The sequence below is a fragment of the Tamandua tetradactyla genome, chromosome 4, assembly GCF_023851605.1.
Source record: "Tamandua tetradactyla isolate mTamTet1 chromosome 4, mTamTet1.pri, whole genome shotgun sequence".
Classification (NCBI taxonomy): Eukaryota; Metazoa; Chordata; class Mammalia; order Pilosa; family Myrmecophagidae; genus Tamandua; species Tamandua tetradactyla.
In genome coordinates this window covers 57,446,954-57,470,370 of record NC_135330.1, presented here as the reverse complement: position 1 = coordinate 57,470,370, position 23,417 = coordinate 57,446,954, and the positions used below count along the sequence as shown (strand labels likewise).

At 40.5% G+C, this 23,417-nt stretch overlaps 1 long non-coding RNA gene across 3 annotated transcripts in view; it reads right to left on the bottom strand.

Moving 5' to 3' along the window:
- Window positions 1–349: 349 nt before the first annotated feature.
- The window catches only part of LOC143680822 (uncharacterized), a 97,667-nt gene continuing 74,599 nt past the window's right edge, over window positions 350–23,417 (bottom strand). The window contains exons 6-7 of one of the 3 annotated variants that reach the window (XR_013174188.1): window positions 17,933–18,034; window positions 350–1,303 (exon numbers count right to left, since the gene is read on the bottom strand). This is a non-coding gene — a long non-coding RNA (uncharacterized LOC143680822). Of the gene's footprint in view, window positions 1,304–1,747; window positions 1,849–5,802; window positions 5,868–17,932; window positions 18,035–23,417 lie in introns of those variants that run through there. The other 2 variants (XR_013174189.1, XR_013174190.1) reach the window with 2 other exon arrangements.

Sequence of the window (23,417 nt, the reverse complement as noted above, 5' to 3'; positions counted from 1 at the left end):
TTATAGCAGTTTCAGAGAAGCATTTTTAAAGACACTTTTGTCAGTTCAGCTTCGTGTATTGAAATAGACATTATAAACATACCTCAAATGTCCACACCACTCCTGAGGCCTCCTCCACACACAATGCCAGGCAATTTTTCTGAATGACACTGGGAGACCCGTAAACCTACTCCTTCATTAAAACAAGATTACAAAAATGTATTTTTTCCATGGGAGAAAGTTAATTTTTAAACACACATTGTTCTACTTCTATCTATAGAATAAAAATGTTTTCCTTTATTTTTAAATATAAAAAGCCTCTTCCTGAAAGAAACACGACTGAAGAGCTTTTGTCTTTAATTTCTATTTATTTATTTTGCTATTATCTGGTATGCCAGCAGTGTCTTGTAATGCCTTGTGTCATACAAAAGCAAACACAGTCATGTTACATTAATGAGGAGGCTGAGATCATATAACTGACGGGCTATAATTCTATGCCCCCTTGCTATAAAAAAAACATGACCCTAAATCCTAACCAGTTTTGGAATAAAAGGTCCTACAATTATGAGATGGTAACAAAGTTCATGTTATATACAATCTGATTGTTTCAATGTTCTGTCCATCCATTTTCATTTTAACTGATATTCATAAATTGCAGTAAAAAGTTAAGTGGGAAATCCATTCTTTTGAAATTTTAGGCACATCATTCATTTCTCCACCATGCTCACTCACCAAGATAAAACTAAATATTGTGGAAACCTCTTCTCCAATACCAGTGTTTGAAGATAGGGCTAAAACCATCTTGTAGGGTAATTGTGATAACAAGACCTCTTCCATGTGTATTCATGTTTCCCAAATGAGTCCTGGATAATGATCTAAATCTAAATATATGCCCAGTCATCCCCAACACCACCTGATTTTTAAATAGTAGGTACTCAGATACTGCTAACTATCCGGAGGAGAAGCAAACCTTCTGTTTGGGCTGCTACTTACCCAAAGGGTTCATTCAGTACGTGCCCAGTATATGAGGCAAAATAGCATTGGTAAAAGGAGATCCACATGATTTTGTCCTTGCAGAGTCATCACGAAAGTTCTCCTAGCCTGCACTTTTGTCCTTCCCAGGAGTCTTGCAGGGTTACTTTTTGTCATCTCGATAGAGAAGGCTTCCACTGTTGTATCATTCCCTTCAGTGCCAGCAGCTTTTATTCTTTTCAACAAGTGTTTAGAGTAAAGTGTTGACGCTTATTAATCTGTTTCTTGTCTTACAAATGTGCTTATGCAAGATTGGTGGCAAAGCTGCATATCTGACAGCTCTCGATGTAATCTGCAGGGCAGGACAAGATTGTTACACTGAACAGATCTGCTTGGAGTTGTTATTCTTTGTAATTACCTTCATTAAGTGAAAGCATGTGTCAATCAACTTTGAACTTTAAACATACCAGTATTTTGCAAGAAAAATGCATTTCTATTTCTTAGAGACACATGTAGGCTTGAAGATGAGTATATATGTGGGTAGGCACTGTTTTAGAAATATATTTTCTGCGTACACACTTTTCCCTTGGTTTGCATTTGATACCTTTAAATATAAATAAAGTACAGAACCCCAGAGAATGATGCTGAGACTGTAAATTCAATAAACAGCTAATTTATGCACTCGTGTGGACAGACACTTTTAAAATAAACCACACTCCTCCCTGAATATCTCCAATAAAAGTACACATCCACACTAATTTCAACAACCACTATTTACTAGGGATATAAGTTAAAAAGCACATTTACTCTGTTGCTCCACCAACATATTGTAAACCGACCATGGCGTTACAACTTCCTTGAAAACATTTTCTCAAGAACCTCACCTGGACCAGGAATCTGCAAAAAAGAGGACATTCCATGAAAATATCTTGAACGGTATGTAATGAATTAGTCCAGAAGTGGTACTTGCTCCACCCATCACTGAATGTCATCAAACCTGCTTGCTTCTCTCTTCAGGTAATAGATGGCCCATGCATTTATTCATTCATTCAACCACCCACGCTTGTTGAATAACTGAGGTGTACACAGCTCTGTGGGGGGCTTAAAAAAAATAGTGCATTGCTCCAAAGAAGACCCAGGAAATAGGAAAAAGTTGCAGACTTGGTTAAATTTCAGTGTCCTAGCAGGGATTTTCCAGTCTGCACTTACAGCAGTTTCTTTTCTGCTTTTTTTGTGTGGCCATGTACCTCCACCAGGGGGGGTTCAGGGATAGAAGGAAAAGATGAAGGAGCTAGGAGGCAGCTTTACAGCTCCTTCGCAACTTCCTTTCCTTCTAAGGGCAGGAATTACCTCGGTTGTGCAGCTTATCCTCAATTCAGGAGCTCCTCAACTTAAAACCCTCCAGCCCGCTCCCAGCGGGAAGGCGGAGAGCCCGGGACCTGACAAGCCCCCTTCCCCTCCTTTATCGCATCTCCTCCTACTCACCCCATTTCTCAGCCGCTCCAGCCCCGCAGCCCCTGCCCCGCCTCAGGCTGCTCTCCCTGGGGCTGTCCTCCTGCTGACCCCCCTCCAGAGCTCGGTCAGGGTGTTCTGTGCGCTCCCCGCCTGTGCTTTCAAAAGGTGCACCTCCACCCCCGCCATGCCCGGGCATGAGTTTAAAAAGCACTTAAGACCTTCCAACGTACCATAAAACTTATTTACTATGTTTTTTGTCTGTTGCATTTCCGTAGGATGTACGTTCAATGAGAGCAGGGATTTTTGTCTATCTGTTTGTTTTAGTCACTGATGTGTAAGTTCCTACGCCCAATTCCCAGTTCCTAGACCAATAACTGGAACATAGTAGGTGCCCATTCAATATTTTTTGAATAACTGATGATCTCCAATCCCTATGGTTGAGGACAATAGGACTGTCTTTAGGAGAAGGTCCTTCATTTATGCTTTGATATTTCTGCCTGAAACAGGCGAGGTAAGTCTTATGAGTAAAGTACACTCATGTAGAGAACTCTGAACAGGACCTGGCACTTCCAGAGCATATCACGGCAGGAGGCACAGCATTCAAACGTGTGCCAGGAGTCAAACTGCTCAGGTGTGAGTCCTTACTCCACCTTTTCCTAGATGTGTGACATTGGGAAATTAATTAATCTCTGGGTACCCTCAATTTTCAGTAATAAGAGAGCGTGATAACCTGGGCCTGCCTCATGGGGCCTGAGTGCTGCTTCCCTGAGAAAATCTACACGAGGCGCTTGGCAGGGGAGCCAGCAGCTCAAAACCTCTCGGAGGACTGGGGGTGGTGGGGGTTGGGTAGCCGGGCCGAAGAGAAGGTCCGAGAGGAATCGGAGCTCTATTTGGAAAACTGTCAGTTCCAGGAGCAGCGGGAGGCAAGGTGGCTGAGAGAGCATGAAGCTCTTGGCATAGTTTGTGAAAACTTGACTCTGGGGAGCCAGCCTGGAGGAGAGGTGTTCGGGGGTGGGGTGTGTTGAGTGCGGGGATGTTCAGAGGGAGAAACCCTGCAAGGCTGTGGAATTCGGTCTGGACCAGAAGGCAGAGCACACCGAGCCCCTGTTTGCCCTGGTGGGGGTTGGGGGCCTGTGGGGGAGGGGAGGGTGCTGGGTAAATACGGGGCAGGAATATGGCCTGCAACTGGAGCTGGCCGTGGACCTGGAGGCAGGGTCTTAAAACACAAATTCCTGATCAAGTCCATGAGAACAATCAAAAGTTCTGCAAGTGCCTGAAAATTAGCCAGACAAGTATAGAAAATTATTCGTTATTGAGAAGGAAGAGGCATTATTGAATTAAAAAGGAGAAGGAGAAGATGGGAATGAGTTTATAAAATGCCAAATAGTGCATGCAAAGGTCATTCATTACACTTTCCATAATTAAGAGAAATGTTTTTGGAGGTGATGGGTGTTGTATGCTGACTGCTACAGCTATAATATTCCAGTTAGTTAGCATACTCTCTCAGGGCCTACATGATAAAAAAAAAAAGATATGATCATTTTAGCATTCATAGTTTTCATTGTTTTCTGCTATTGAAGCACACATTTTATTTTTATCTTAACAGCCTTTTTGAGCTAGAATTCACATACCATACAGTGTGCCACTTAAAGTGACAATTCAGTGGGTTTTACTCTGTTCACAGAGTTGTGCAACCATCACCACAATCAATTTTAGAACATTTTCTTCACCCCCAAAAGAAACCCTGTGCCCCATTAAAATCACTTCCATTACCCCCTCGCCTCAACCCCTGGCAACCATTAATCTCCTTTCTGTTTCTACAGATTTATCTATTCTGGACATTTCCTATGAATGGAATCATGTGCCTTTTGTGTCTGGTTTCTTTTGCTTTGTATGATGTTTTCAAGATTGTAGCATATATCCGAATGCCGTTTCTTTTTTTTTTATGGCCAAATAATATTCCACTGTATGAATGTACCACATTTTGTGGATTCATTTATCGGTTGACAGACATTTAGGGTGTTCCCACTTTTGGGCTATTATGAATAATACTGCTATGAACATTCATCTACAAATCTCATGTGGATTACTGGTGTTCACTTCTCTTGGGTAGACACCTAAGAACGGAATTGCTCTGTCTCTGTCAGTTTTATGTTTAATCTTTTGAAGGATTTGCAAACACTTTCCCAAAGTGGTGAGATACACATATTTGCAGCAGAGTTTTACAAGTGGACCTGTCACCAAGGTCCACTTTGCACCCAGACGCCTTGTAAGGACTGACTTCTGCAGCCTGGAGCTTCCGGGGTGGCTAGTCTGCCCACAATAACGAGGGCAGAGGAGCCGACAGGGCAAGGCAAAGAGAGAGCAGGAGGAGAGGGAAAGAAGGAAGTAGGAGTATACAGGGTGGAAGAACTGCCCACTCCTAAGCCTAAAATGTATTAATGCGCTTGTATTATTAGTTATCTGAGTAGTTCTCTTCAGTGCTCACAAAGGGAAGTGGAGATCTGAACTCCTTATAGAAAAGGCTGCACTATAAAGGAATTGTCAGTGGGATATCAGCTTTTGCTGGGGGATGAGATTATTTCCCTCCTGCCCTGAGGCAGCAGGGGTCCTCCACCCAGACACGCGCGGGCACACACACACACACACACACACACACACACACGAGAATCCCCTGGGAGCTTTTAAAAAGCTATGCCAGGACCTCACTCCAGAGATTCTGATGGAACTAGTCTGAGGTGGGAACTGGGTGCTGGTATGTTTTAAAGGGTCCCCAGGTCCTTTCAGTATATTGCTAGAAGTTGAGAGCCACTGATGCAGACATAGAGTTTTATATTTCAACAAATATTCTTAAATTTAGACAAACTACTGCCATGATCTTAGGCTGCGGCATAGGACAAATGACTTTTTCAGAAGCAATTTTTTCAGAACCCCAACTATTGCTGCTCCTAAAGAGTGCCAGTAAATAAGGGATTTTGACTAAGGCATTCTGTGGCTCCTCACTTGGCCAGAGGTCATGTGATTTTGGGATTATGGAGCAGCACATCTGCTGAGGCCCATGAAAATCTCTAAGGAAGAGGAGCACATCAGGAGATGCTGAACCCAGTTAGGGCTACAATCAGTATGGCCTCTCAGAGACCATTGAGGCTCAGATGAGTTCCCTGACCTCAAATTTGCCTGTCATTCTAGGGGTAGGGACTCTTCATTCCATCATACGCTAATTCAATAAATATTTACTGAGTACCTTAAGCGCTTTGCAATGATCTGAATGGTATCATATAGTTAGGTCACAGGCGCTCTGGGCTCTGTGACTTAATGTCTCCATGAGCTGCTGTGACCTCTGCACTGTCACTTGAGTCCAAATCATCATCTTCTCCAGCCCGGACCTCTGCAGTTGCCTCCTGTTTCCTTGCTTCTGATCTTAACCTCCTATAGCTTATTTTCGTCCCAGCTGGAGGGATCTAAAATACAAATTAATCAGATGCCATCATTTCCCTGCTCAAAGCTTTCAAATGGCTTCTCATGACACTCAGAATAAAATCCAAGCCCCTCCCCATGGTTTGTTTACAGGGCCCTAGAAGTCTTCACCCACAGACACGGATCCATTCTCATCTCCTCTGCTCACCTCTTCCAGCCCTATTGGCCTTCAGGCTCATTTCTTCCTCAGTGCATTTGCACTTTTATTTCCTCTGCTTGTCTGCTTGATGCGGTTCTCCCCCATAGTCCCTGGGAGATTATGAGGCTCTTAAGGTCAGACCCCTGTACGAGTCATTGGTGTATACCTCACAGCATCTAGTAAAGTCATTTGTTCCTGGTACTCAATAAGTTACCTGATGATTTGAATGGACAAAAATATAAAGAAAGTAATATGCTGGAAAAAGCCCTGCCCAAAGTTCTTTGGAACAGGTAACTCAAAAGAGCCAAATCAGCATATCAAAGTCTGATGTGGTTCTCCTGCTGCTCAGAGAGCAAAGATTTTACGCTTGCACAAGCAGATCCTCTAAAAGAAGTAATTTTCTCTTTAGAAGAGTAGCAGTACACAGGCTCAGCAGTAAATCCACAGTATTTTACAAGAAGATGAAAAGTGGAAATCATATGAAAAGTAGTAATCGTTCACCAGCAGCACCAATTTCTTGTACTTTAATGCTATGGTGCCATAATTTGACCATAATTTCTCTCTCTGTCTGTCTCTGGCTTTCTCTCTCTCTCTCTCAAATACATTCAATGCTTAGTGGCAGGTCTACACAGCATAGTGTAATAAACCAGAAATAGTATAGATGGACAATTTTGACATAAATTTTTCTTTGTTTCCTGTACTTTTTTCCTATCATTCAAATAACAGTAGGCTTTGGATCTATATAAATAAAATGCAGAGGATCGCGTGGGACTACAGAGATGTGGCCCATGATGGCCAAGAGATGGGCATCATTTCAATCTATTTTCTTCTGTCTTTATTTTTTGTGGGTTTTCTGAAAGGCTTCTACCCTATAAGCATTCATTCTGCTTACTGTTTTAGATTTGCTCTTCATCATTCAAAAATTGCTTGACTTTCCTCAGTGTATATATATATTTATATATATATACATATATATAAACATATATATCTGTTTTAAAGGATATATATATCCTTTAAAAACAACCCCTCCCACAAGAATCTAAAAGCAAGTTGTGCTAATTCTAGAAAATGTGAAAGTACACAGACCAAGTTAAAAATGGTCATCCATAGTTCCACAACACAGAAGAATCTTAATAACTGCTATACTGCTATTTGGGAATATTTTTAAGTCTCTAAACTTTTCTTTCCCCCTGAACCTTCATTGTAGAAAAATTGGAAAATGCAGAAAACTGCAAAGAAGCAGAGAGGGAACTAGCCTAGAACCTATCAGGACTTTTTGATAATCAGTATTTCACCAAGACAAACACAGAAAACGAAAGCATCAAGCTGACTGGTGTGTCCCCTCCTGCAAAACCCAAATAAAAAAACTGGATGTGTTGGCTCGAGATGAGCCACCTCTGCAGCCTCAGCTTTGGTTTGTCTAGGAAACGCCAGGGAACGCCTGCCTTGGGGACGACAGGAGAGGCTCAGAACCCACCACAGGGAGTGGAGAGGAGGCCAGAGGCTGAGAGCAGAGTGGGTGAGAGGCGGGGCTTAGAGCAGTGGGTGTGCTGGCGTCAGCAGCCGTGTTGGAGGAGGCCAGGACGAGAAAGAGCAGAAGGGGAGCACCAGGTGGATGGCGCACAGGTGAGCCTCAGCAGGGCCCGGGGCTGCAGGGAGGCCAAGGTGTGCAGGCTCTTGTCTGGGGGCGCCTGCAGGGACTGTGCGGCCCTAGATGTGGCCTGGGGACCCTCTGGTGCAGGCTGGCCTTCTCTGCGATCTGGCACAACTGTCGGGACCATATACCACAACTCCTTTCTACCAATTAGGATATATCTACCTAGTGATAGATATGTATATATCATAATAATACTTATTAATAATATTCTATGGCTGATTCCTGCACCCTTCAGATCTCCGGCAGGATAGCCCTCCTTCCAGGAGGTCTCTTGGTCTGATTTAGGTCCCTCCACTATGTGCTTCCACAGTAATTGACTTCTGGCAGACTGTCAGTTGCTCCTCTGGATAGCCTAGTGGTTGGGGCTGGCTGGTTGGTACCTATCCCCCATCCTGGAGCACGGTTACTGACACTGGCAGGGGCTCAATAAATCTTTGTTAGCTGAATGAGTAAGTGTTCTATTTAGTCACCACAGACTGTAATGCAATAGTTGCTTGTTTGCTTTTATTGGAAAAATAAAAAATCTAGAAATAAAGAGCTGAAGAAATACAAATCAAGAGACTCCAGTTATTTGAGGCACATTTGCACACTGGACTTGCCAACTTCCACTCTCAAACTGCAACACCAGCTAGTGTGAATTTTGTGCCCCTGGAAGGAAATCGACTAAAATGTAATATCAGCTACTTTTCCCCGAGGTCAGCTCCTTGAGGCCAAAGGTGACAAATAGAGGATTGGGTGGAGCATACAAAGCCCTGGATCCTAATTTAGTCCTGCCACTAACCACTGGCTGTGTGACTCTGGGCACAGGTCACTGCTCTGGGGCTGTGCTGGCGTATGTGCAAAATGAGTCTATGAGGGCTATCATTGACACCCTTTAATTTATATTTACTGGAAACACAAAAATGGGTGAAGCCAATGGTACAGGCTTGGGCAGCCATTCAAAGAGATGGCCAAAAATTAAGCAGAAAATAATCTTTTTTTTTTTTTTAATCACAATGACTGGCAAGAGTGAATACTTTGATGCCAAAAATGCGCATTGGCATAATTTGGCCATATGCATGGCCAAGTCTCTGTGGTCAGTATGTGTACCTGCAGCCGATCCCAACAGATCATGAGTTAGTTAGCATTTGTGCCTTAATCATAATAATAAGCAGAATCACAGAGAGTGGGGCAGGGGGAGTGGTGGCGGAGTAGAGGCTTGGTGGGAGGAAAGCTGCTTTACCTGTGATGCAATCATAGGTAAATTTTCAATTGCTATTTTTTCGTAATTTGCATAGAGCTTAATATATTTCTCCTGGCAACATATTTGGAACATGATTGGCTTGTTATTACCACCCTCTTCTACCATTTCAGGATTTTTCCTAGCTCAAGCACATTCTCTATTAAATTTGCAAAATTATCCCTAAGCATATTACGTTTTATTGTTGCTAAGTATTTGGCCTTATTCGATTTCATAGTAAATCTAGTGACGTCCCTAATACATTTAACTATGGTCCCTATATTGTATTTAATAGGTATCTAGTGGGTTTTCAAAGGATATAATATCAAGTATCTTCAACCTACCATCATGAATGACCCTCCTTTCAAAAATTAGCATGCTTATTGAATCACATAGGGAGTATTTTCAAGAAAGAAACAACTTATTAAAGATATGGGTAGTTGAAAAAAAGTAGTTTGTGTTTTATTTAATAACATATTTTTCGTGAGAAAATCTTGCTCACATGTAGTTCTTGCCAGATGAATTTGCGGGTTATTCTGGGTAATGTTCTATCCCATATCCCCTTCCAACTTCATCCTTGTGTATTTAGGAGCTGAAGGTATCCTCCTAACTGAGAGGGGTATGCTTCAGATCCAGGCACTGTGCATCTAATAATCAAAAGGATGGTTGGGGCAGGCCTTGGTGGCTCAGTGGCAGAGCTCTTTCCTGCCATGCCAGAGACCCTGGGTTCGATTCCCGGTGCCTGTCCATATTTTTTGAAAAAAAAAAAAAAAAAGGATGGTTGACTTTTCCGACTGTGCATACTTGAGATTAGAATGATCCATCAAGCATAGAAACTCTTTGTAATTATGCTACAAACTTTTGAAAAATAGATGTTCCAAATCAAGAAGTAACTGTGTGGTAGACTAACAATTTTGTGGGTGCATAAAAGAAAAAGTAAGCTTATCCTTTATAACAATGTTTAAAATTTATATAAAGATAAGCTTTGTTCTTTGTTTGAAGAGAACAATAGCACAAGCCTCTGTGTGAGGATGCTTTATCTCTTGCTAAGCTGTCCCAAACGTTTATGACAGCAAAAAGACAGGTATCATTAACCTTAGGTGTTGACAATTTAGAATTCATGGGAATGAGTTAGAAAAACGAGAGACAGATCCCACCCCTGAGTTTGTGGACAGCAGATGAATCCTGTGAACCACTGCCACTGATTCCTCATGTTTCCAGAAAAGAGGGCTCTGTCAATTATCATAGAGGGAGTTTGGTTTTATGTCCCTTTTCTCTGACGTTGAGGTGCAAATTGTTTGAAGGAAAAATGGATCTATATTCCAATCAGAGTATTTCCCAAGGTCCTAGAATCAAGTTTATTTGTAAATCCATAATTTACTGAACCATTTTACCTTCCTTGTAAGTGATTCATGTATAAATTAGTGATGAATTCCTGATTAATTTATTTTTGCTGCTGTTCTTGGATTTTAAAAGCTTGCATTCCTCAAGATCACCGTCTTCATAAATATCTTCAATAAATTTCAGCACAGAATGACGGCTCAAGCTCTTTTCTTCTTTACAGAATGATATAATCGGACATTCTAAAGCAAATAAGAATTCAGTGACCCCAGAAATGTATGGGATTAAAACCTACCAATAAAAAATGAAGTGTTACTCGAGAACACCCTTGGCAGCTGCTGTTTGCTTTAGGTACACATAACAGCCCCACGAGTGAAGGGTCGGATCTGGCCTCAACGTGGCATCCATTGATTCACATTTTAAAATCTTTTACATATGTTTGTCCTCTTGTGAGCACATCGCTGGACTACATTAGATCTACTTAAAATCTATTGAGAGTATTGATTTTTTTTTCCTCCAGAAAAATCAACACAGTGAGATGGTCTCTCTTCTCCTATAAAGCCCATTAGAGAAAACCAGAATTATGTCGACACGAAGGAGAATGTTTCCTAATGTCCATGACATATTGCTGGAGTGCAGAGGACTCAACTCTCAAATCTAATTAACTGACTTCGTCAGGCCTGGGCTCCACCCCTGTTTGGTGACAATTGCTCCTCTACCAAGATAAACTCCCCCACTTAGTAGTCAGAAGGGCTGAAAAAGGACTAATGAAGTTACCCCAAAAGTAATATTACTTCCAATGAGTACATGAACTGTTTGAATTTCATTTGGGCAATTCATTTTAGATAATGTCAATTACTATGAGACTGGCATTTAAGGACATATAATTGAGCTAAAATATTTGAGCAAAACTTGGTAGATAAGACGAAAACTCTGAATTCTCCTACTAGCTCTTTTTTTAACATCTTACTTTAAAGAAATTGCTGAAATGTTGACAAAACTAATATGGAGGGTTATAATTGAACTTGACAATATCTGGATGAGGGAGGAGGCGCCATCACTGTCTTTAGAAGCGAATGCTCCCATACCACCCCGACTCCATATTCAGGTTAAATTTGTGCACATCCTGGTAGCTGGAACATCTGTTTCTGGCTTGTTGTTCCTCTTGGCTGCTTTTCAATTGGATTTCCTCGAGCAGGTCCCAGCTTGTCACTGCAGCCAGGGTCTGTTAACCATCACCGCTGGTCCCACATTAAGTGGGAGGTTCAGGGCTAAGCTAATAACTCGCCTGCGTTTCTGACGGATCACGGCGAGGGGCTCCGCAGCCACTTAGCACGCGGGCTCCTCTGGGAGGGTGCTCGTCTTTGTCTGGACCTCTGGGTAGAAGGGGTTTTGTTTCCCCTTATTCCGTGTGCAAACGCGGAGCTCGCTGTCACTGCTAGGAAGCGGCTGTGGGACCTTCTGCCTAGGTATCTAATGTCAGAGTCAAAAACCCCACGTCTCAAACATGCCACGTGCTAGTCCCTTTCCTTCAGGGCTCTAAGTACTAGTGAGACGATTTTCTTCTCTTCTCCTCCCTTCGCTCTGAAAAACAAAAGAGGACTTCTAACTGAACATGCATAACAGAAACTGGGCAGCTTGCAGGATGAAGGAGAGCACGTCACTGCTCTGAATCCTGGTTATGATTTGGTGTAAAACTACAGGCGGGACATGTTTGATGTTGCGAGCCCAGCAGACGTGGGTCTTCCGCGTCCAAGGGGGTGGGGCGGGGAGGCGGCTGGGACGAACTAAGCGATTGGAAACATGCTTCTAAAGGCCAATTCAGCGGCTTCTACTTTATAAGTGCTGACTCTATCAAAGGGGATGTCCAAACTCAGAGGTAGCTGAAATGCGCCTAGAAAGTTTGCTGATTGGCAAGAGGGAGACACTGAATTCACTTCCCAAGTCTGCTTTCTAGGTGGCTTCTAAGACGGCAAAAAAGTCTGGGCCCTCTTTTCCGGCTGTTGGCACCATCCTCTCGGGCCTCCCGTGGCTGATGAACTTTAATAGAGATGGGCTCCGCTCAAGCAAATACCATGCAATGGGTTGGTTTAAACAATGGGAGTAGATCAGCTTACAGTTCTGAGGCTAGGAAAAGTCCAAATCAAGGCATCATCAAGGTGCTACTTTCTCCTCTGAGATGGGTGCTTTGGGGCTCACGGCCCGTGCACGGTGGTCCTGGGCTCCCCTTTGTGGGCCACTCCCTGCTCTGCAGGTTCCTTCCACATTTAGTTTTTCCTTCCTGTGGCTTTCTCTCTGTCTGAATATATTCTTATAAAGGACTCCAGTAGTAAGGTTAAGACCTATTCTGATGGAGCTGGACCACACTTTAACTGAAGTAACTTCCTCAAAAAGCCCTCTTTAAAATGGGTTCACCCCTACAAGAATGATTAGGGTTAGGAACATGTTTTTCTGGGGTATAGATCAGCTTCAACCACCACAGGCTCCCTCCACCAAACTCTTCACTGACTTTCAACTTGGCTAGTATTTCTTTTCCTCAAGCAAGAATTTCATAGGATGTGAGCCTCCTTTTGCCAAATCTTGCCCTGGTCCTTTCTTTGGTTCCGTTGCAAGGTGAAAAAAATACATACTGGATGCATAACTGCAAGAGCTAATTACCACAGTGTGATCAGGAATGGTTATCAAAGTACAGGAAATAAGACCAGGATGCAGCAATATTCTCATACCCTGAGTGTTCCTTTTTGGAAGTGGGGGTAGGGTGGGGCAGTAGATAATATTCAGATTTCTGAATATATCCAGCATGAATATATCCAGCACTGGGCCTTTCTGAAATAATAACACATCCCTTGTTCTGATTTTAACTATCTCTTTTGCTTATCAGTTTTATCAGCATTTCTGAAAAAGGATCGAATCTTTAGGAACTGTAGTCTTTAAAATTTGCCCCTTGCCGTGTGTTTTTTCATACCATGCTCTGAAGAAGCCATTCTTGTAGAAAGCGCCAGGTTTTCACCACTGTAGAGAGTGGCATCCTGCTTTCCTTTCCACCCACTCTGGGTCAGGGGCAGCTCATCCAAGGTAAAGGCCTGACAACCCAGAGGGTGGAGCAGGAATGGATTTTAAAGCTCAGAAGTCCCTTGTCATATTGGTTTGGGCTTTAAAGAGACAATACATTGGTGGCAGAAAAAAATGAGTGAAAAATTTGAGGATTTTTTTTTTTTTACTGGAAATGTTATTTCCCTTTTAAGCTTACAGGGAAGAAAGAAAAAGGAAAGAGAGAAAGAGAGAAGGAGGGAAGGAAGGAGGGAAGGAAGCGGAAAAAAGCAGCAGTAGCTGCTTATGCAGAAGATGCTGGCTAATGCTTCCTGAGCATTTACTAAGGTAGCAGCAGCCTTGTGCTAGGTTCTTGTCCTGCATTTACTTCTCCGATATCTCACAAGAATCCCAATGCCTCTCTTGTCTTTATATTTATGGAGCCAAAAGAGTGCAGCTGTTCTAAAGGGGCATCAGCATGGCAAACCTCTATTTCTCCATGAGAAAAAATCTAAGAAAATACCCAAATCCCTCCTTCTTTCCAGCCCTCCTCCCTCTACCTTCCTCTAAGCTGAAGGAAACTTTCCCCCTAAGTATAGAGTCACCTGAGAAAATCCTTGAAGAAAGATGAACGTATCAGTTGAAAAAAAATCACCTGAAACCGCAATCAGTCCTGAGCTTTGCACAAGGGACGAAAAACTTGGGGTGGGGGTAGGGCACTGAGGGAGGGGTGAGCAGGCAGCAGAGTGGCTACAGAAAAGGAAAAACCAAATGGGCAATAAATACAGTCTTGGACAATAAAGATTATCCTTATTACTATGTCTGGTGACATAGAATGTATCATTCTCTGTATTACCGTGATTTTCCCACTTTCATTTTTGGACAGATGCAAATATATACAATAATGAAAGAGTTCCCCTAAGAACAATAACAATGCTAAACACCATAACTAAATCCATACAATTTCCAAATACTGGGGGTGGAGGACACATATTCTAAACTAGTGGTATTAATTCAAACTCTTTGTTTCATTAAAAAATTTGTTTTAAATAATTTCATACCTATATATATATATATATATCAATCTCATTGGCAATAAATAATAGTAATTCCTCATACTTCCTGTTTTTATTGTCATTTCCTTCTTCTCTTAGGGCTCTGTTTTACTTTGACATAGTCAACTCAGGCAATAGATTCAACTTTCTAGCCTGCTTTTTTCCCTTTAGGGTAATATCTTAAGCACAGCATTTGTTTTAGTATTAAATATGATTCAAAGCCAATATTTGCAATGGCTATATAGTATTCCATCCAGCAGGCAGTCCAGGGTATCCCCAGCTGGACTATTTGCAATGTTTTACTGGCTAGTATGTTTGTACGGGCAAAGATTTTAATAGTTTGGATTTTCTCTATTTAACATCCCAGAATCACTGAAGTAAATGGTGTGTGTAACTGGACAAATCCGAATTTCTTTAATTTCACAATAATGGGAGCAAAGTGCTTTTGAAAGGTTTAAATTTAGAAGAGGAGCTATGACTTCTACTGACAGTGTATTTATTCATCTGACCTACAACTTATAATAAATGGAGTGGTTTGGGGTTTTTTCAGAAAGACTAAGCTGCTAATCATAAAGAGAACTTAAAATGAAAACAGTGCCATTTCATAACATTGTGTTCCACATTTTCCAGAATAAAAAAAAAATTCTGACTATCTTCATCTGTCTATAAATTTGGCCTGTGAAGAAACTTATGGAAGGTAGATGAAATTAGGAGGATGGGAAAACAGAGAGGGTATGTTAATAGGTTTGTAATGATTAAAAAAAGAAAAAACAACTTATTCTGGGAGTGAGGTAAAACTTAATGGTTCATAAATAGCAAATTAATTATAATTTTAATACTCAGATTATATTAACACTATATAACATCTTTATGGTACCATCAGTATCGAGACTCAATTTGAAAAACAAACATTTCCAAATCTTAGCCATGAAATGATTAGCCAAGTAAAATGTTTAAATAAATATTAGTGGATTAGAGCATGGTTGGCTGGGTCATAAACTGTCTTATAAATGTTTTCTGTCATCTGTTACACCACATTTTAAAATGTTAACAAATTAATTTAAAACAAGATGAAAACACCTTGTTTTCACTGGGGTATTAGCCAGCAGGACAATACATCATGTAGCCATTTCTCATTCAGTCATATCAGCAGCAGAAGAAATGATAAGACATAAAATGTAGTATGCCTTGTTAAATATTCATTTATAATTTGCATTCATTATTCAATTATGTGTTGGGCTAATCTTTAATCTTAAAAATATATACAGTGTCATAAAGCTCTCAGAATGCCTAATAAATATTTTATAACCCAGTGTTCCTTTAAGTGTTGACTAGAAGGCACACAAATGTTTGTTGGTATTGAGAGTTAATTATTCCAAGGAGATTTGCTCTGCCTTGGTATCGAGTTCCATAATTCATTCAAGCCTTCAGGTCACTAAGAGAAATATCGGTTTGGGGACACTGTCCTGTCCATGATGATAGTGATTCTGCTACTTGCTCCTGATGGTAATATTAGCATTCACTGCCTGAAACTACTCAACACGGAGTGGTGGTTTCCAGGGGCTTATTTCTCCGAAATCTCAATGGCTATCACCATAAAGTTCACTTTCTGTTTGGAATCTTGAGGGCTGAAATTCTCTGCAACTCAGGCCTTTGAATGGACCACCCCAGAATACAGTATATTCCAGGCTAAGAATTTCCCTTGCTCCAATAGTCAAGTATTTGATTAAGCTCCATAGCTGTGATATTCAATTTGCATTTGGTAAACTGAAAAAGTACAGCCATCATGAGAAGGCTGCAAGTGTCGGAGTGGTGATTTGTATTATAGTAGCCCGGTAGCTGCCCAATGAACCATGTAAAAACAGTTCATTAAAATGTTTATGTGCTTGGCTGGTTAATGCAAAGAAAGCTTTATTGCAGCCTTATAAAACCTTGGTAACTTCAGGTTGGAGTCAGATCAATGCATTGTAATAACTCAGGCATATGCTTTATCTCTTGTGGAGAGAAGAACCAAGAAACTTTCTTTTCCTTCTTGTTTCTATGACCATGTATCTTTAGATTTTTAAAATTATTCTAGACCCTATTTCTTTTAGCCTTTTTAAAAATCAGATAAAATATTCTAAGTTCATTCATAGGCTATCTGTAACAGGTTTTTTTTTTTTTTTTTGCACAAAACCATGGAGTATTTTTGTAATAAAATCTAATCGATGAAGATGTGATTGCAGCACTCGTTTGGAAGTTAAACTTTTATGGAATCTCAATTATACTAAGCAGCAAAAAATAACCAGTATTAGGGTGGTGCAATGGTGGCTCAGTGGCAGAATTCTCACCTGCCATGCCAAAGACCTGGGTTCGATTCCTGGTGCCTGCTCGTGCAAAAGAAAGAAAAATTGGCATTAAATTAGAAAACAGACATGCTAATTTATTTGCCAGCTGGTTTCTCTTATTTACTTCAACACTTTTGTGGATACAAAGAACTATAGTAAGCCCACGAGGGTATGGTGGGGAGATTCTAAATGGGAAGACTGTTAGTCCTCTCTTGGTGACCATTAAAAAATACTTAAAGACAAACAATTAGGTGGAGAACAAGAAATGACAGGCTTCTTTAAAACAAACAAAATGTCTATATTTAAAAAAATCTATTTTAAATAGAAAATGGATCTATGTGGGTATTTACCTACATAGAATACACACAATTAGATTGTTAGGTGGAAAGAAGTATTTCCAATTAGTCTAGACAAAGTCTTCGAATAAAAATGGTTTGTTCGTTAGTTTAGTATGTTGAAAACCGTGTCAAAAACCAACATAAGAAGCAAAGACGCTTTCAGGAGCAAAGCTAAAGGAGCTAAAATCTTAAAATGGTATAATATTAAGAAAGATGTTGCTGTAATCCCTCGCCTTCCCTTGCTATCCACACCACTATTCATTATAACAAGTGAATGCCTGGAGGAGAGGCCATCCACTACGGCACTCCGCAGTCAGCGAAAACACATCAACCAGAACAGACGCTCCTCGCGCGCCGCGGATTGTCTCAAAATATTCTTAATGCGCTGTGCAGCGGCCAACGCTACAGCGTTGGAAAGTTGTATCTTAATGCGCTTGTGAACATCGAAATGTACTCCCCGCCTTTTCGGCTCTGTGGACTGCTGCCCCGAACTGGTGTTTGGTGCTATTTTTTCCTAATCCCGAGACCCGCCTAATTTAAGGAGTTCTTTCGTGATTTGGAACTGTATCGTATAAAGATAAATTTGACTCACACACACTGTGTATATGCAAAGGCCAGCGCCTAACATAACACTTTGCACCTGGTAGGCGCTCAATAAACATTTGTTGAATGGATGAACGAATGTTGAAATCTAGTGGTTGGATACTCTTATCTGAGAGAATACGAGACTGGAGTGAGGAATGGAAGGAGAGAACCATAAAGTGAAATAAAAGTAGCCAATGTCTCCCCTCCCCTGACCCAACCACATGCACACATCACAAAAATCTTCCCTACCCCCTTCCCTACCTTTATTTTTGATTTGTGCAACTTGTTAACTAGGTGTTTATGGAATAAAGGAGAATGGAAAAAAAGAAAAAGGAAAAAAAAAGTAGCCGATGTCTACCTGCTTTGGAGTCCTTGCCTCACAGTCTTCAGTTGTACGCAGACCATCATTTAAAACATCTAGGAAGATACCGCTGGACATGAGACAGTTGTTCTTCTCCATCTGGATTTTAAAAGGAGATTTGGGTCAGAAGCCCCACCGGTTCAAGACTCCTTAATTGAGAACTACTTCTTATCATTTTAGACCCCACGTCCCATCAACTTTCATGCAAGATTAAAGGGATGTACGTAGGGACGTGGCCTCTTTTGCATTGTCCTCCAATTCCTGTTGCAGTGAAGCACTTCCGTGCGCTGCCCCATTTCCTCTCTAGGGCTGGCGGCACAGGCGGCCAGGCCTAGGGCTGGGTGACTGCTTTGGCTTCAGATGAGACCCTAAAGCAAGTCAAGAAATAAATATATATTTTAACAAATTTGTTTGACTGAGTCTCTCTCTCTACGTGTGTCTATGGATACTTAATGTGCAGTGGGAGAGGAGACAGTATAAAAGTGGAAAAAGAAGGCTTTGATTTGAACTTCAGTATACCCATATCACGGTTTTTCAGTTCCTAGGATGAAAATAAAGAGATTTCTGATATGTTTAATCAAGCTTTCTTCTCTTGCGCGGCACCAAAAAAGCAGAGCAGGGTGGAGCCGGGAAGCCTTGCGAACCATGTGGGCCTCCTCAAGCCCTCTCAGATTTAATTGCCAGCGCAAATGACCCCCCAGTCCTGCAGTTTATCAACTTGATGTGTGTAATTGATAACCAAACATTTTTTACAGGCTGTTAAATGGTAAGGCCACAATGAAATGTATATAATGTTGATTAAAGTGATTTTTTTTTTTTTACAAAAGGGTCAGAGACATTAACAAGTTAAAAGAAAAGTGTGAGTTCTGTTCTTATACTTCTAACCTTTGTTCAGTTTTTTCCCATAATTGACACCACATGTTTACTATGCCTTTTTTTGTCAAAGGCTGTAAGTATTCAATGTATTTAGAACTGTTCTCGAGATTAAGGCACTCACGGAGTGCTCAGAAAGGTAAATTTCAGATATTATTATAGCACATGGTAAAGGAGAAAGATTTAAACAAACCCCTCTGGCATGCCTTGTATTAAACTGTCTGGCTCATAAAGGCAGAGTAAAGTAACAGTAACTCTGAAAAGGATTAAAATGGACATCTAAATGATAATTACTGGGTAATTTTGTTTTGCTTATAATTTGTGCTGTTATTTTTATAACTGACATGAGACATAATATATTTTTCAGGGTTCTGCAATAGCTGAGCAACAAATGGAAGCTGTCACAAAGTATTTGCAAGAACAGTTATGGAAGAAAGCTGTGAGGTTGTTGAAATGTTGCACAGACTACATTTTTTTAAGGCCATACAGCAGTAGAATATGTTCCTAAAAATGTAATGACTGCGACGTGTATAGGATAGCAAGCCCTCTGCCTAGGGTTTAAAAAATCCTCTTATTTGCAGCAATGCAAAACTGGCAAGGTATCTTTCAAGGAGATTTTCAACATGCCCCATGTCATAACCTAGAGATTACTGGGCCTTTGAGGCTGGGGGCACTTGCTGTCTTACCTCTTGTTCTCTGGTCCCATCTTCCTCACTGTCTTCTGCTCTGTCTGTGCTTTGGACCTTTCTGCAGTACCATGAGCCAGTAGCTCTTGGTTCTTGACTGGCCCCACTCAGTTCTCCCAAATTTACTGACCTCTGCCCAAGCTGTGAACTGAGTCGGACGAACAGACCACCCAAACTCCCCGCAACTACCAGATGGCAGCATGCTTGGCCCTTCCCATGCAGAATAATTTCGTGGAATTTCCCTCTCCACTCATATGGCTCTGATTATTTGCTGACTTGTAACTTTAGTTATTTGAGTGCAGATCTTATCTCTCTTGCTGGACTGTAAGCGCCTGGATGACAGGAACTAGGCTAGCTGCTTTTTGCACGTCTCTCCTTCCCTGGCCCTAGCACAGCGCCTGGCACAACGTGGAAATTCAGTAGCTACACTCTTGAGTGAATGAGTGGCACTAAAGCTAGAGACACAGATTATCCTAAACATAATTCGGTTATTAATGCCCAGGGATTGTCCACATCCCTGATTAAACTGACACCTATTCAAAGTAAGGGGATATTTGAATTAGGAACGTTTCCATTTTCTTATTTCCATAGGTAGGAGGATATATATTTTTAAATTTCTACAATATCTTATTTCCAGAGATTTGAAATCAAGATGTTATATTTTCTTCCATTGAGTAGAACACAGGTCTCGTGCCCCTGTGGCAGCGCAAGGCTGAAGGAGCTGTAGTCATCCTTGAACTCAGATCTCCTGATAACACATTTTACTAACTGGTCAGAGACCAGAGTAAGACTGGGAGGGAAACCAGAGAGTCTCAAACAATTATAATTTCCAGACACAGAAGCTACTTTGTAACAGTAGAATCTGAATTTGGAGAAACTTTACTAGGTCAAGTTCTACTAAACATTTAATTTCTTTTTTTCCCCCTAAAGTATAGGAAAAGGGGAACTCATACACCTCAAGCACTTGAATACATCCAATTTTATGGAAAGTAGACACTCTAGAGTTGCATTTTGTTTGTTTGATGGAAATTTGGGGGAAACACATAAGAAGCTAAATAACCGTTTATGAATGTCTCTTAACTTCTTCATTTTTTTCTTGAATATCTCTGTCACCCCAGGCAGAGATTTATAATAATGTAATTATTGAATTAATTAAAAGGGTTGGGAAAAATCAGTACTTTCCACTTAGGTCGTTATCCAGAAAAATAACTACTTAGTTCCAAATTGTATTTTTCCTCAGTCCTTGATATCCATTTTTAATTGAGATAAATATTTTCAAGTCGCCAATTCAGACAAAATACTTCTAATATAAGAGAGAAAATTCGAGAATACTGAAATTAGAAACGTTTGTGTCTTTTTTTCCATGACTAACCCATGTCTATTCTCTATGAAATTGATGTCAAAAAAGTATTATATATTTTCAGGAGGAAATAGAAGGCTGCCCTCTGCTATCCTTGTCAGAATGTCGTATCCCTTTAATCATACTTTTCATTTCAGTACATTGAAATTTCCGTTACCAAGGACAACATCATAAATAAAAGTGTTTGTGAAATTTTACCTGCAGCTTCCTAACTTTGTGCATTAAGCATGAGACTAGCAGAGAGGTGGTCAAATGTGAAAATTTATAATCATTTATTACGGCTGAAGCAAGAAGGGAATAAAAGCGTGAAGGCATACATCTATAAACGGAAGCCGAAAAGCCTAAATGAAAAGTAAAGTGAATTTCTGTGTCTTGTCATAAAGTAATGAGAAGCTAGGGCTTTTATTCATAGCAACCCAAGATGCATTTACTCTCAATCTAGCTTTAGCAGTAAACGCTTCCCTGATGTATTGCTTTGGACTTACAAAGAAATATTTGTGCTCTACATAATAGTATAGTTAGGAGAATTACTGCATGGTTGAGAAGATTCTATAAAGGTTTATAGCTGGTGGTGTTACTGTAATTTAATCACAATGTAGCTAATGTAGTACTTTAATATCCCAGGTTACTTTTTTATTTACCATTTATTAGTAACTGACAGAGTCAATCATCTCTACATCATAAACAAATCATGGAGGGATTCTGTAGGAACCCTAAAATTCCAAAATAGATGTACTGTGGCTGTTTTATACCAGCCACATTCCCTGTAATGAGCCAACCATCAAATTACCATTTAGATCTGTGAGATGAAAGTCAGGCTTCTTGTTCTCAGTCCATTGGCCAAAGAAAACTTGAGAACATTTTAAGTCATGAATACAATTAGTACTGCATGTTGTTTAGGCACAGAAATAAGTCGTTGATCCAATTCTAGCAATGACTAGAAGTGATTTCTGAAAAATATTAAGGTATTTAGCTAGAGATTTTAAAAACAGTTTTGTGATATATTCATGAACTTCATCATAATGCTAAGCTTAGTTAAATCAGTGATCATCAGAATTTTCTATGAAGTTTTCATTTTTACACTGGAAAACAAAATATGTAACTGCTTTTATACTTTGTTTATACATATGTTCCCTCCAATAGATGAACAGATGACAGATGGACAGATAGACATAGGGAGTGACAATTAGTTGTTGCTTAAATTAAGCCACGTTAGTAAGGTTGATGTGCGGAGTATTAATTGAAGCTAATTAAAAGATGATACAATGGTTCAAAAGCCATATGACAGGGTAGAAAGTGGACTGCGGGCAGACCTAAGTCTAGATTTAGTTTTCTGGCCTTGGGCAAGTCCCCTGACTTTAATGAGTCTCAGTAGTTCCATCTATAAATTAGGAGTAATGACAGTTGTCCTATTATTTCCCCCGGATTGTTTTAAGGATCAAATAAGATATTGTAGGAAAAAGCATTCTGCAAACTGAAAAGAGGTATACAGAGTATTAATGCTTTGGCTATAAGTGGTATTAAATACATGTTGACTAGAATGGTACTTTTCTTTTTTTCCAGTTCAAAAATAAATGTTTTACTTAAACTAATTTATAAAACGTGAAACCAACAATACAGTGGGGGTTAACTGTGACACTCAGCTGAGGGATGACGTGGGAGATTATGTAGTCATATGTGAGAGGTTGACTGATTGAATGTAATGATCTTTTATGGTATGAAAAATATGCAGAGAAAGCAATGACCTATGATTACAGCATTAATTCCGGCTAGATTATAATTGGACAACATAATCACTGGAAATACTCTGACTGAGGTCATTGGAATGGCCCAGACAAAAGACTCCCTAGGCTCGTTTCCAGTCATCAGGTTGGTTGCTGCTGCTGGTGAGGGTCTTATCCTGCTGGTGGGGGGGGTGCTTATACCTGCTGCTGGGGGGGGGGGCTTATACCTGCTGCTGGTGGGGGGGTGCTTATACCTGCTGCTGGTGGCGGGGGCGCCTTATACCTGCCGGTGGACTGCTGTACCTGTCAGCAGTGAGTGTGAGCTAAGCAGAACATCTGATAGGGCTAGGCCATTGGAAATGATAAATGCTGTGACCTCCATAATAAAACTTCATGAGGCTGGAATTGAGACGGCAACACTTCCCTATCCTAAAAAGTTCAGAAATGAATTAACAGTCACAAAATTGTTAAAGGCAACAAGATCCGATTATAATTCTCCCTCCAAATGCTAGTTGATTGATTCAGATGAGGTGCTGCTGTAACCATGCCCTTCAATGTATGATTTCGGGATTCCCAAGTAACGAGAGCATTTTTACTAAAACAAATAGTTAAGTTATCTAAAATATATTATTGATTAATAGATATGCAAGGGAGTAAGGAACAAGGCATTTTGTAAAATGGGAAAACCATATTTAATGTTAAGACGATTGCAGGAGACTATAAAACAGTTTCTTAACCTTTGTTCTTTTTAAGTATTTCTATCTATCAATTGAAGTTCTACTGTTTTCTTCAAATTTCTTCCACATATTTCTTGGTAAAATCATTTTTAATGGATTTTT